We start from the raw sequence: 15386 nt of genomic DNA on the forward strand, positions 1-15386 counted from the left end.
CACTTGTGATAGATTACAAGAAGCAGCTAGCTGAGGTGGCGCCCAATCATCACCTATCCAATCACTTCATTTCAGGATAAGGCGTCCAAGTTCAATGCACCTAGCTCATCCATCAAAGAGGATATCTACCACATGTGGGCACAAAGTCCGGTGCACCTACCGTTGTTATCTATTGGTAAATTATTCAAGGAAGGACATGTGTCCCATAAATCGTAATTCTATCATTAGTCAAGCATTAAATGCTTTGTAATGGGTCTAACAAACCCTAATTAGGGTTTTCATCTTTCAATCTCAGCCATTGATGTGCATTTGATCTTGGCCCTTCATTGTAATGAGAGCACTATATAAGGCTCCACTTCTTTATTTGTAACAGTTAATAGATAGGAGATAGAAGTCAGATAGCAAGCGAATAGTTAGAGTAGAGTAGGAAGAGAAGGCAAAGATTGTTGCCAAGACTTAGTAAGAAGCATGTAAACTTCATTGAAGATATGGTGAAATTCATAGCAAGCGAATAATTAGAGTAGAGTAGGAAGAGAAGGCAAAGATTGTTGCCAAGACTTAATAAGAAGCATGATCAATGGTGAAATTCGTATGTCCATACTACTAAGGCCTTGCTGATCAATCTTAGCCAAGCTTAACTTCATTTGCTACTTCTTCATTGATATGCTTCACCTTGAGGGTATCTATGCTTATAGTGGTGATTTGAAAATCATAAAGCTATCCCTAGAAGATTGCACTAGCCTTGTGGGGATGTTCGTTGCATGTCAAAGCAAAGCTTAGTTGACTCTTGCATTCCTAGGCTTAGATTAGCTCCCTCATCCATTTTTTCCTTTTTTTAAGTTAAGTAAAATTCTACATTCCAATGACATTCGAACATTCAAGATTCAACATAAGTCCTATGCAAGGTGTGCGCCCTTGGTCTCCTTGTGTTGTGCAATGAAACGCTCAGGTTTGCGACATGCCTTAACCGCCTCCTATGAATTCATCAAGTCTTGTAGTTGTATCGAGCATTAACAGGTCAATCTTTTGGTGCAACGACAACTGTGTTCCAACAAGTGGCAGCAGACTCTGGATCACAAGTTCAAGCCCCTCGCTTGCGTTTGGGGGGGGGGGGGGGGTGTGGGGGGGTGTGCGTGTGTGTTGCAAGGTGTGCGCCCTTGGCCTCCTTGTGTTGTGCAGGGCAATGCTCGGGTTTGCGACGTGGCTTAACCGCCTCTTGTGGATTCATTAAGTCTCATGATTATATCGGACATTAACAAGTTGATCTTTTGGTGCAATGACAACCATATTTCCAACAAGTCCACTTTGTGATTCCAGCAATATCACATCAAATAATTGGGTAGTCATCACGCAATTTAGCTCTTGGGAAGATTTTGTTCAAGAGAGGATATGATATTTCGTATTTTATTTTGTGTCGCATAGTGTGTCATCAACAGGTATTGGTGCTTGAGAATAGTAAGGTTGAACATTATGATAGGTAGGTAAAGGGGATGGTTGAGAAACAAATGGAAGGCTAACAAAAGGAGGTATGTAGAAGTATTGATTGATAGGGTTCCCCCCATTACTAACATGTGTACCATTAACATTTTGTGTAGAGGTAGCCATGATGGGAGATGTATATGTAAGCACATTAGGCAAAGATGTAGGAAAAGAATTCTTAAATTGATTTGTGGGATCTGAATAATCAAGCACTTCGGCACAACTTTTTATTGGCATAACATATTTGTCCACAATATAAGCAATACTACCCAACACATTCACACCATTTTCATCACTTTGAATCATCCTCTTCAAGATTTTTTTGGTCAAGCTTCTCCAATTGTTCAATAGACACTTGAGTTAAAGAGTTATCCTTGTCATGAAATTCATGAGGGGAATGGTTCTCCACAATGTTAGGTGTAATGTCCCCAGTTCAGGAACTAAAAGATATAAGATTTAATGTTTTAATTAAAGATTGAAAATTATTTATCGGCAAACATAAGAAAGAAAGGCCCCTAATGTCACTAATGCAAAGGATAAATATTCCAAGTATTCTAAAGACTAATACACAACAATCAAAGTATATATGCTAAACATTGATCAAGCATATCTAAAGCCTACACAAGACCAAGGAATACCATTTAAGACCAAAAGTCAAACATATTACTTCTACATCGACTATTAATGAGGCAATTTGTAAATAAAGAAATAATCAAAGATTTCGAATATCATAGATTCCATAATTATACAAAGACCAAATTACAAATGATTGAACGAAGAAGCGATGATTATAATTATCGAGGGAGATAGGTGTCGCATTTAATAAGGCATATCTACAAGGGATATAGGCCACGCAGGAGTTAACAAACTTGTAATATAAGAATATTTAATTTAACCAATTATTTTTAGTTGTTCTGTTAATGGTCATTTAGTGTTTTTATTTATTGTTTTTTAGGCTTCTTTTATTAGAAGACAGTTGCTATTTTTGCTTCAATTTGAAGCTTCAGTTAACCGGTTAGTTCTTTTTTGAACACCATCTTGTAAATTGCCTATATACAAGGTATTTTATAATGAATAAAATCACACAATTTATTTTTCATGGTATCAGAGCAAGCCTTCTCCAAAGAATATTTTGAAAATTTTAGGGTTTGATTTTCTAAGGGATTTTCAGGCTTCTTTTCAAGGGTTTTAAAAATCATGTGAAGGGCTTTCGCAATGTGCAAGTCGTGATTTATTTTTGTGCAAGTTACGTCAGCTTTGTGGGTTTGGGTGCGATTTTTTTTCATGCGGGTTTTGCATCTATAAAAATTGCAGAATTTTTTGGTTGTGTGGGTTGGGCCTGTGTCTTCTCTCTGTGACGTGACCTCTTTTGCCAACTCTTTTTTGTCTGCCTCGGTTGTTCTTCTAGACGAGACAGCTCTATGGATCTCTATTTTTTCGTTGGGTTTTCTATATGCAAAAAAATTTCACAACGATGATTTTTGGGGTGACCTGTGCGATTTATGGGTTGGGATTTTGTTCTTGCAATGGTTTTTTCACCTTTTGCAACTTCTTCTTGACGTGCCATAGATCTTTTCATTCGCACCAGAGCCGCGACTACCAATGGAATCTGTTTTTTGATGATGTCTCCTGTTAGTTAGAGTTTACTGTCAAGTCGTGTTTTTTCCTATTTTATTGCCTCTGGGTTTGTGACATTGCTACGACCTAGGGCACATTTTCCACAACCTAGGGCATGTTTTTCAACAACCTAAGGTTATTGCACCTCGAAATTTGTGCATTGGGATCTAAACCAACATTGGGATTCATGTCGTATGACCAACATCTTTTGCCTCGTTTTTTGTGCCTTCACAAGTTGACTAGTGTTGACCTCAGTTACCGTGATGGCATCTTTGAGCCACATAATGTTGGAATACAGTCAAAAGCTCAACGGCTGCAACTACAACACCTGGAAACAACGCATGATGACCATTTTTTAGTATCGTTGCCTTGATCAGGTTGTTTTGGGTAAGACTACTCGTCTTGAAGTGGCAAGTAAAGATCAAGACAAATTTGATGAGCAAAATTGGGAGGCTATGATGCTCATCAAATTATCTGTCACAAATGATCAACTCCCTCAGGTGTCGTCCAAAAAAATAGCTAAAGAGATCTAGGATCTCTTGAAGAATCTTCATGAAACATCCAACAAGAGTCAAGTTTTCTCTCTTAATAATATGTTGTTTTCTATCATGATGGATGAGAAGACATCTCTTCAAGCACATCTCACGAAGCTCAAGGACATTTGTAACCAACTAGAGGCAATTAGCCGCAACATAGAAGAAGAGGATATGGTAGTGATCATGCTGAAAAGCCTACCCTGATCCTACGAGCATTTAATTGAGACGTTGAATATCACCTCTACTAGTGTTGATCTGAAGTTTCCTAATGCAACAAGCTTTTGTAGCAGGATAGATGGAAGCAACAATTTGGAAGCAATGCTAGTTTGTCCTCCACTAAACAAGCCTTCATAGCCAAAGCCTCAAATTAAAGTAAAGGCAAACCTCAATCCTCCCGACGAAAAACACAAGGTCAATCTCAGGAGTCTTCCAAGAAGAAAAGTGTCAAGCACATGCTTGGTGTCGAGTTTTCCTTTCAGCAGTTGTAATTGTAAAGATCCTCTGACCATATGTTAGTCCATCTTGGGCACATTCTTGGTTAGAGTTGCTTTCAGCATGCACCAAGATCCTCTGACCATATGTTAGTCCATCTTGGGCACATTCTTGGTTAGAGTTACTTTCAGAATGCTTTAAGACCCTCTGACCATATGTTCACGCCTTGCCCAACTTGGGATCCTGGTGTACATTCTTGGTTAGAGTTGTTTTCCGCATCGTTTTGGTTTAAGTGCTAACCCTAACGGATGTGTGTTGCATTACTCTTTGTAATTGAAAAATTGAAAAAAATTGGTCGAGGATATTTCAATGTCCAATGCAACAGTTGTCACAAGTTTGGCCAAATGAAGAAATATTGCAAGAAACGATTGGCATCTGAAAAATTAGCAAAAGGCCCAAGCTGCTACGCATTCTGATCAGAAGGAGTTTCCCTTCTATGCATTCATGGCACAATGCCCGTCTGATCATGTGAATTCATCTATCGAGTACATTGACTCTAGCACCTCTTAGCATTTCACACATCATAGGGATAGGTTTACATAGTACACGCCTTTCACTAATTCAATGATGTTTGGAGGAGGTGAAGAGTATACTGTTGTCAGCAAGGGCAACGTTCAGATTTCTTCTGGAGGGAGAGATTTGATATTTCTCAATGTATACTTTGTCCTAGGTATGGAGCTCAATTTGCGTCAGTCATTCAAATTATGCATCATTCCCCAAAGTTGGATGTCATCTTTAGTTTGCACAAGTGCAGCATTGTTGACAGGGAGTCTCACACTACAGTTGACGTTGGCCTTGAAGATCATCGTCTTTACAGACTTGTTAATTTTGGTGATTTTCAATAGCACACCTTGGTAGCGAAGAGTACTTCCATCAGCAATCTCTGGCATAAGCTGTATGGGCACTTGAATATTCACTATCTCTCTTAATTAGTTAGGGAGGGTCTACTTGTTGATTTACTTGTCAAACTCAAAATCATGGAGTTTGTGGAGCTTCTCAGGCTGGAAAGCAACATCAAACTCCATTTTCAGATGGTGATGCTTGGAGAGCATCCAAGGTCTTGCAGATATTTGTGGCCCGATGAACACTCCATCAATAACTGGATGCAGGCATTTTCTGTTGTTTGTTGAGGATTTCAGCAAGAAGATGCGGGTGTATTGTCTTAAGCTCAAATCAGAGGTGTTCAACATGTTTCGAAAGTTTAAGGCCTTAGTGGAAAAAGAGTCAATTTGTCAGATAGTCACTCTTCGATTCGACAAGGGCAAGGAATTTTGCTCTACTAGTTTCTCCAACTTTTGTGCATCACATGGCATTAAGCATCAACTTACACCCCTCAGCAGAATGGTGTTGCTGAGCCAAAAATCGTACAATCACTAAGATGGCCCAGTCTATGTTGGAGCATAGAAATGTTCCAAAGAACTTTTGGGTGGAAGCAGTCTACACTATAGTTTATCTTTTGAACTGATCTCCCACATAGGCCATTAAGAAGATGACCCCAGAGCAAGATTGGTTTGGAAGAAAAACCAAAATCAATCATTTGAAGGTTTTTGGCTCTACAACTTATGTTTGGATTCTAGATGCCAAGCGCACCAAACTAGATTCCAATAGTTAGAAATTGATGTTCATAGTCTATAGTGATAACCATAGGGCTTATCGACTAATTGATGTAGACATTGATCGTCTCAATATTCAGTCGAAATGTGGTATTTGATGTAGAACGAGGGCCTTTTCAGCCTTCTCTTGCTTGAGCCCTAATCTGAAGTTTCCTATGGGTGTTCACCTTTCGTTAGTTCCACTTGATGGGAGGGATTTAGATAACTCTACAGTTGTGGAGTCTCCAAGGCATGAATTATGCCACCCGACTTTGCTTAGGAACATCAGGATCCTCATTCGGATGATTTTGCTCTAGATATGCCTGGTGATGTTGTTTCTCTTGTAGCAAATGTTGGTACTTCTACTCTCCCCCAAGACCATTAGTGACCTTCATGACGATGCATTGGTTGAGGGTAGATAAGCTAGAGGCAAGAGCAAGCAGAGCACCATTAATTTTGCTCTCATAGCCAACATTCACTATACCTATGAGCCTTAGACATATTTAGAGGCTAAATATAATAGTCATTTGAAGAACACTTGGGTCTTGTCTAATCTTCCATAAGGGAAGAAGCTCATTGGCTACAAATGGGTGTACAAAGTCAAATATAAGGTTGATGGAACTCTTGATAGGTACAAGGCACGTTTGGTAGCAAAAGTGTTTTCACATAAGGAGAGCATCGAGTATGAGGAAACATTTGCTCCCACAACCAAGATGAGCACCATTTGGCTTGTCCTCGCTATTTTAGCCCAATTTGGATGGAAAGTCCACAAATGGATGTCATGACTACTTTCCTCAAATGGTGATTTGTAGGAAGAAGTCTATATAACGTAGGCTCCAGGTTTCAAGGTTGTTAATAAGGAATACCAAGTTTGCAGATTGTGAAAGCACTCTATGGCCTCAAACAGGCTCCTTGTGCATGGTACATAAAAAATGATAAGTACTTGATTGATCAAGGCTTTCAGAGGGGCCCTTTCAATCCCAATTTGTATGTCAAACATACTGGTGGTGATATTCTTCTTCTTCTTATCTATGTTGATGATCTAATCATTAATAGTAATGCAACACTTTTGATTGACTAAGTCAAACAGAATTTGTGTCAATCTTTTGATATGATAGATTTAGGACTTCTCCATTATTGTCTTGGTGTACAAATTTAATAGACAGATCATCACATATTCATTTCTCAGTCAAAGTATGCCAAAAGTCTGTTGGATAAATTTTGAATGCATGACTGCAAACCTGCATCTACACCTATGGAGAAAGGGTTGGGACTATTAGCCAAATCAGATTCACCTGTGGTAAATGAAACTTCATTCAGACAACTAGTAGGCAGCCTCATATATCTCACCACCATTAGACTTGACATCAATTATGCTATGAGCTACATTTCTCACAGCATGTCAGCCCCAAAAGCTGAACATTAGGTTGCAATGAAGTGTGTGCTGAGATATGTGAAGATCACTCCTAATTTTGGCATGCAAAGATCCTAAGCTCGTTGGTTTTATAGACTCAAATTGGTCAGGTTGTGTTGATGATAGAAAGTCTACTTCTCCACATGTTTTCAGTTTGGGCACAAGTGCAGTCACGTGGATCGGCAAGAAGCAATAGGCAGTATCTCTTTCCTTGACCGAAACAAAATATTAGGGAACTATTAAGGCAGCTTGTGAGGCAGTTTGGCTTTGAAGGATGCTTGCTGACATGCAAATGTCTCAAGCAGGACCTACTCCCGTGTTCTATGATAATCAATGTGTTTTGAAACTAGCCAAAAATCCAATCTTCCATGAGCAAACCAACCATGTTGAGCTTCATTGTCACTTCATCTGCAAGCTTGTCGAAGATGGGTCAGTGATATTGCAGTACATTCGAACTGAGTACCAGACTACAAATATCCTCACCAAGTCTCTCAGACCGGAAAAGTTTGTCAAATTTAGGGGGAAATTTGGTGCAGTTGATAGAATGACCATTAAAGGAGGTTATTAGACTATTTAATCTTGTCAATTATTTTTAGTTGTTCTATAAATTGGTCATTTATTGTTTTTTTTTTTACTTGTTTTATTAGAAGACATAATTGTTATTTTTGCTTTAGTTTGAAGCTTCCATTAAATGGTTAATTCTTTTTTGAACACTGTCTTGTAAATTGCATATATATACGATGTTTTATAATGAATAAAATCACACAATTTATTTTTAATGTAAAACATTATTGGTTATGGCAAATGAATGCTAAACATTTCTATCGCTAATTAAGTTACAGTGATTGACTAATCAATCAATAGATGCAATAAGATGCTGCTATTAGTATCCAAAGGGATATCGATTATGAGAACCACGATTACTAAAGTATAATCGTTGTTATGAAAAGGCACGAGCTATAGTAGCAAAGGCAGCAAATGATACATGACAACGATTATGTTAATAAGCAATACGGTGGGAACTTTGATAGAATAGTAATCAATACCAAATAATAGTCATGAAGGAAATCACTTACTAAGAGTTGTGCCCCATCAAATATGAAAAGGTGCGATCTGTTTAAGTTTGAAGAAATATGTCTCCTAACATCCAAAGGAGTTACCATTCAGTCTTGTAAGATATATAATGGTTATTGAATCCATTCTCACAACAGCATTGATTGTGTTTTTATATTGTTTCTTATTCCAGTTTGGAAGAGCTCAAAGTGAGCAGGCCGAAGGCCCAATATCATGTGCATGAAGCCAAGGATTATTCACATCAGACACAGCACTATATACCTTGCATAATATCATTTTCAGATCTGAAACAGCAGTAACCAATTGTGCATACTATATATTCCAAATCAGATACAGCCATCCATATTGCCATTGGAAAAATCAACTTCTAGTCCATTGCATATTTATATCGTCTTATTTCAAATAACAAGTAATTGTGCACCTACAGCAAATTGATATCAATTCAATGAATTCACTTAAGCATAATCTTAATCGTGTAAATCAGAGACAGCCATTGGCTTGATCATTATCATTTATCATATAATTGCATTCTTATTTCCAAATACATAAGTTTATTGTAAGAATCAGACATTAATTGTCCCATAATTCATATATTTTTCAATGAGGGACATTACAAGTGGTATCAAAGCATTACATTTTGTGTTTATATTACATTGTTCCTAAAATGGGACATTACATTAGGTATGCCTTTTGTAGGAATAGAGGATTCACCAAAGTTCCCATGGAATAGGTTAGTCAACTCATGCTCAATACACTTAGTATTTAAACTTTAAAAAGCCATAAGTTTATAACTTTTTCTCACCAAGATTTGCATTCGGGGCAAAGGGTCATGAAACTCGTACACAAAGAAGAGCAAGGTTAATAAAATAGATTTGTACTCACAATGCCTCTCATACAGTTGATAATACAAGCAAAAGAATTGATTATCAATGCAATTTCCCAATATAATGACCAATTAACCACTTAATTAAGTGCAATGCACTATAGAAATGATAGATTTGGACAATCAATGTTTCTAAATCTGAAAATAATATGCAATAACAATCAGATCTGAGCATATAAATCACAAATTATGCAATGCACAAGTCAGGTTCGCCAAAAAATGTAATGTTGGAAAATGGGATTCACTAGTTTAAACATGCAAGCGAGGAAATCAAACCCATTTACCACACATCACATTAAGGTTAAGGAATCCAATAGACTCAACCTCAAGACCTATTGGAACAGGGGGTTGAGCACAAATTGGATTCATTTCTTCTTGTTTGAGTTAAAATTGATTTTGAAAGTGTATAAATTAGGGTTAATTATGTAAAATTGACAGTGCTCAACATAATAATGCAATTTCAAAACAACTAAGCAGACATCAAGTACAGATCTGGAAATAAGAAGTAAAGAGGAAAATGTGTCCAAAAATTGAGCTCGAAAATGCAAGACAATGTAGCTAGGTGACCTAAGGCCTAATTGAGGATGTCGCGCAGGCGTTCGGTGTTGAGGGCCGAGCTCGTGATCGGGGGAGTTGCAGAGGCTACAGGGAGCACGGAAGGGTCTGCGCAGAGCGGGGGAGTCAAGGCAGTGCGAGGAGCAGCAGCAGGGGAAGGGAAGAGGAGCGATGGGCTACAGGGGGGCTCGGCCGCTTTTCCACACAGACAACGGATTCCAGCGGGGCTGGGGGCCACGGGTGGACATCCATCCCGGGAGAGTGAGGGAGGGGTGGATTTTTGGGGCTTTTTTTGATCTTTCGGGCCCCTTTGGGGTTTAGAGTGTCGTCCGCCTCAAGCTTTATGGCGAGATGATAGCGGAAGACATCGAATATTTCTCAAAACACTCGCTATATTGCAAGTTTTTGGGAATGAGGGTTTCTTTGCAGTTCTTGGAAAACTGGGCACTAAGGACTTGGGCTTTGGAGGGGGAAATGGAGATTATGCTACTGGCAAATAACTACTTCATGGTTACTTTTAACTCCATGGAGGATCGCAATAGGGTCTTCGAAGGTGGTCCGTATTTTTACAAACAGGTGGGGTTGTTCATCAAACCCTGGCATGTGGGGTTTAACCCCTCGGAGGAACTTCCGAATAGGGTTCCTGTGTGGGTCCATTTGCCACGTTTTCCTGTGGAATGCTGTCAGGAAGATGTGCTTCGGATGCTGGCCACTCTGCTTGGGAAGCCAGTGGGATCCTCTACGCAAACCCTGGGAAGAAAGGTAATGACCTTTGCGCGTATTTGTGTTGAAATTGATCTTAGTAAACCTTTGCCAGATGCCATAGATATGTGTGCAGGCTCTTATTCGTGGGTTCAGCAGTTAGATTATGAGACTTTACCTTTTCGTTGCCGGTTGTGTCATGAGTATGGTCATCTTCAACGTAAGTGTCCTAGATATAAACTGGTGGTGCGCCAACCTCAGCAGTTGGAACCGAGACAGGATAGGGCTGAAAAAGGGAAAGTTGCTATGTCAGTTGAGGTTGGGGGATCTGATGGTTTTGTACCAGTTAAGACTAAGAACAGGAACCGAAGACAAAAGAGGCCCTTTCAGGAGAGAAAGGAGGAGGACACTTTTAACAGATTTGAGACCTTGGATGACCTTTGCCATTAGGAAGTTAATCTGGGGTTAACCCCACTGGATCAAGGTGTGTTAGGGGGGGCTCCGGAAAAAGCACTTGAGGACCCCATCCAGGCCATGAGCAAATGGAGATGGATCATCCAATAGGGGCTCAGTTGGGACTCACTACTGGGGTGGAGGTGAATTTGGTTGAGGGGGAGGGATCTCCGAGTGCTTTGAAACTGGAACCGGCTGGGGCCAAAAGAAATAAGACCCCCGTTCATCTGGGTTTGCATCAGAAAGACATTAAGAAAAGTGCGTCAGAGAAGAGCTCAAAGGTTGGCAGAAAGAAGGATTTGGACAAAATCAAATTGATGGGGGAGAATTTGGTTGAGTTAGGGTCGATAAAGACTTTGGATTCTCACTTTTCCAATCCTCCAAAATGATTGTGCTTTCATGGAATGTGAGGGGCTTGAACAGCGGCCCCAGACAAAAAGTTGTTCGAGAATTAATTAGGAATCATTCGCCCAATGTCTTATTTCTGCAAGAAACTAAACTTACTGTGGAGAGTATGATGGGTCTGGTGCCGACGCTGTGGGCTCGAGGAGAGTGTCAGTGTGTTGGGGCAGTTGGGTCCTCTGGAGGGGTGGCCTGTCTTTGGAACCCCTTAAAGCTTCGCCCGGTTTGGTGGGTGGCCTCTCGGTCTTCGTTATCCGGTGTTATCTCTAGTCTCGAGACTGGAGAATTCATTTTGTTTTCCAATATCTATGCCCCTACTGATCTTCAGGGGAAGCAAATATTATGGTCTCATATTTCCTGTATGCGTAGGTTAGCCCCTTTACATCCGTGGATTATGGCAGGAGACTTCAATGCCATCCTTGAGCTAAGTGAGAAGAAGGGGGGGGTGATGCGGTTGGAACCCTCTTCTTTCCTTTTTCAGGATAATATTTCCTTGCTGCATCTTGTTGACATTAAACCTGGTAATGGCTTGTTCACCTGGAACAATAGGAGGGTGGGAGAGTATTGGATTGCTGAGAGGTTGGATCACTTCCTAGTTTCTAATTTTTGGATTGGCGGGGGGTGGTCCACCAGCTCGGAGATTCTTGACTGGAGAGGATCGGATCACTGGCCCATCAAGTTGGTTTCTTCTTCGGCTCGGGTTGCTCGCTCACCTCCTTTTAAATTCCAACTGATGTGGCTTCAGGATCTTTCTTTGCACGCTCTGGTAGCGGAGTGGTGGAGGAAAGGGAGGCCTGCCTTTGACACTGCCATGTACTCCTTTGCCAAGTAGCTGCAATTTGTTAAGTTTCAGCTCAAACAGTGGAACCGACAGGGCTTTGGGAACATTTTTCATGCCAAAAAAGCTGCTCTTCTTGTGCTGAATGGGATCACCAGCGAAATTAGAGAGCAAGGTTTGTCTGAGGACTTGCTCAAGGAGGAAGATAGGGCTGTCAAAGTGGTTGAGGAATGGGAGCTTACGGAAGAAATTTACTAGAAGCAGAGGGCTCGTATTAATTGGCTGAAGGAGGGGGACAGGAACACTGCTTTCTTCTTTAACTCAGTGAAAGCTAGAAGGCATGGAAACACCATCCCGGTTCTGGTTAATGACAAAGGCGAACAGTGCTTATCCTTGCAGGCGACATCTAGGGAGGCGTCTCAGTATTTCCGGACCCTTTTCAGGGAGGACTCGCAGGGGGAAATGGGAGAGGAGAACCAGGTTCTCGCCTGCATTCCCTCTCTGGTCACGGGGGAGATGAATGAGCAGCTTTTGTGTCCTATTTTGTTGGAAGAGCTTGAGAGGATTGTCTTCCACATGAGGAAAGGAAAAGCTACTGGTCCGGATGGGTTCCCAATAGAATTCTTTCAAGAATTTTGGGATGTTGTCAAGCTGGATTTACTGGAGGTGGTGTAGGAGTCCCAGAGGAATAAGCAGATGCTTCGGGCGTTGAATGCGACTTTCATTGCTCTTATCCCCAAGTGTGAGGGGGCTGACTGGCTAGGCCAGTTCCGACCCATCTCTCTCTGCAATGTGATTTATAAGATCATCTCTAAGTTGATAGCGGATAGATTGAAGAAGTGCCTGGGGATTGTTATCTCTGAGGAGCAGAGTGGGTTTGTGGAAGGGCGCCAAATCTTGGATGGGGTGGTCATTGCCACGGAGACCATTCACTCTATGGCAACTTCCAGGGAAAAAGCTATGTTTATCAAGCTGGACATGGCTAAGGCGTACGACAGAGTTCGGTGGTCCTTCCTCCAGAAGATCCTCAAGGAGTTTGGTTTTGCTGATGAGTGGATTCAGTGGGTTATGAGCTATGTTACGACTACTTCCTTCTCTGTGCTCATCAATGGTGATCATATTGAGCTATTTGGTGCTTCTAGGGGTCTCCGTCAGGGGGACCCCCTCTCCCCTTATCTTTTCATTCTTTTGGCTGAAGGTTTGGGGAGGCTAATTAAGCATAATGTGGGTCTGGGGATGATTCAAGGCTGGAGATGGGGTAATGACTTGCAGCCGCAGTCTCATCTGCAATTTGTGGATGAAACGGCTCTTATGGGGATGGCTCGGATCAGAGAAGCTAATAATCTGTGTAGGGTCTTGGATGTTTATCTTGTGGCGTCAGGCCAGATGATCAATGAGGATAAATCCTCTATCCTCTTCTTCAACACTCTGAAAGCTATTCAACGGAGGATTGCTCTTATCTTGAGATTCCAGGTTGGCTCCCTGCCGTTGATTTATTTGGGCATCCCTATCTCTCCTAGTAACCCTCCTAGGACGTCTTGGCAGGGTATTTTGGATAAATTCCGCTCAAAAGTTGAACATTGGACTCATAGATGGCTATCCTTTGCTGGGAGGGTTCAATTGATTCAGTCGGTGGTTCAGGCTCTTCCGATCTATCGGTGTATGCTTCATGTGGCTCCTAAGTGGTTCTTGAAGAGTCTGGACTCTCTAACTAGGCAATTCTTATGGGCAGGCAATCTTTCCTCTTCAAAATGGAGTCTTGTCAATTGGGACTTGGTTTGTAGCCCGAAGCAATCCGGGGGGCTTGGTTTAAGGCAGTCTATTCCTTTTGGGGAGGCGTTGGCGGCTAAATTGTATTGGAGGTGGTGTGTGGAGCAGGATCGGGGATGGGCCAGGATTTTGGCCAACAAATATATGCAGAGGGTTCCGCTGGAGGAAATCCCTAGATATCCGCTTGAGGGAAAGGGCTCTTCGATCTGGTATACTCTCAAGAGGGGGGCTTCTCTCATTAAGGCAGGGCTCTTTTGGATTTGCAGGAGGGGGGAAGAGGTCCTTTTCTGGAATGACTCTTGGGATGGCTACCCTCCCATTCTTGATCAGTTCCCTAACCTTAGGAATCTGTGCCAGAGATTTTTGGAGGTTGGATAGTCAAGGGTGAGTGACTTCAAGGCTGCTTATAGGTGTGGACATCTGGAGTTGGAGAGGTGGAAGTTTCTTGATGAGTGGCCGGTTGCTGGGACGGAGGAAGAGTGTGCAGAGTTGCAGGGCATTTTGGCAAGTAGACACTATAGCTCCCTCAAGGGTAGGGATGGGCTGGCTTGGTCTCCCAATCCTAAGGGCATGTTTACGGTGGCTGGTGGATACCAGAAATTGTTGTACCGAAGACTTGAGGGAAGAGAGGTGAACTGGTGGAAACAGGTGTGGAGTAATGAGTCTTGGCCGAAGTGTAACTGCTTCGCTTGGACTTTGGCTTTGAATAGATGTCTAACCTGGGACAATATCCGCAAGCGGGGATTTATGGGGCCCTCTATCTATGTGTTGTGCGGTAATGGGGAGGAAGATTCCTCACACCTGTTCTTCAGATGTCCCTTCTCTCAGCTGATTTGGCATTATTGGTGGGGGGTGTGGAAGCATCCTTGTATCCATGCGGATTCTCTAGTAGAGTTCTGGAGCAGTTTGGGCAAACCTCCTATCCTATCCTCCTTCCTTCAGACTGTCTGGTATGTTGGGCCTATCTTCATTCTGTGGTAGATATGGCTCGAGAGGAACAGGAGAATCTTTCGTGAGGTCAGATTGTTAGTTCAGCAAGTTTGGAATAGAATCATTGCAATGATTTGGGAGACGGTGGAAGCGAAATGTGAGGTCAATTTTCCTTTGGGTAGGGATGAGACTGATATTGTGAGTAGGCTTGGTCTGCAGGAGTTGTCTCCGGCCTCAGCTTGTATCAGGCGAGGTAGACGGGCCATGAGGAAGGTGCAAAGGATGGGAAGATGGATACCCCCTCAGGATGAGTTTATCAAGATTAATACCGATGGCTCGTCTAGGGGTAACCCAAGCCCTATTGGAGTTGGTGGTGTTGGCAGGAATAGCATGGGGGAGGTTGTTTTCCTCTTTTCCAGTGTTCCACGGCCGTTGAGGACGGGGAGACGGGGGGACGCGGGGATGGGTTTCAAGGACGGGGGGACAAAGGGAAAAAGTTGCGGGGACGGGTTTCGGAGACAGGGGGACTTGGGCCTGGGGAGGGGGAAACGCGTTTCCGTGGAACACTGCTCTTTTCAGTGCATAAAGGGTGGCAGTCTAATAACTTTATGGAGGGATTGGCAATTCTCTATGCCCTTGAACGGGCTTGGGAACTGGGTCGTAGGAAGGTGATTTGTGAATTGGACTCACAGATTGTTGTTAACTTGTT

At 41.9% G+C, this 15386-nt stretch overlaps 1 protein-coding gene across 5 annotated transcripts in view; it reads right to left on the reverse strand.

Moving 5' to 3' along the window:
• Positions 1 to 15386, reverse strand: part of LOC131027442 (uncharacterized) — a 33998-nt gene that overhangs the window by 17073 nt on the left and 1539 nt on the right. For 2 of the 5 annotated variants that reach the window (XM_057957509.2, XM_057957510.2), the window contains exon 3: positions 8207 to 8270. The exons of the other annotated variants lie outside the window; for them this stretch is intronic. The gene's annotated coding sequence lies outside the window, so the exon portion shown is untranslated. The remainder of the gene's footprint in view (positions 1 to 8206; positions 8271 to 15386) is intronic. 5 annotated transcript variants of the gene reach the window in all.

Source organism: Cryptomeria japonica, chromosome 4 (assembly GCF_030272615.1).
Source record: "Cryptomeria japonica chromosome 4, Sugi_1.0, whole genome shotgun sequence".
Classification (NCBI taxonomy): domain Eukaryota; kingdom Viridiplantae; phylum Streptophyta; class Pinopsida; order Cupressales; family Cupressaceae; genus Cryptomeria; species Cryptomeria japonica.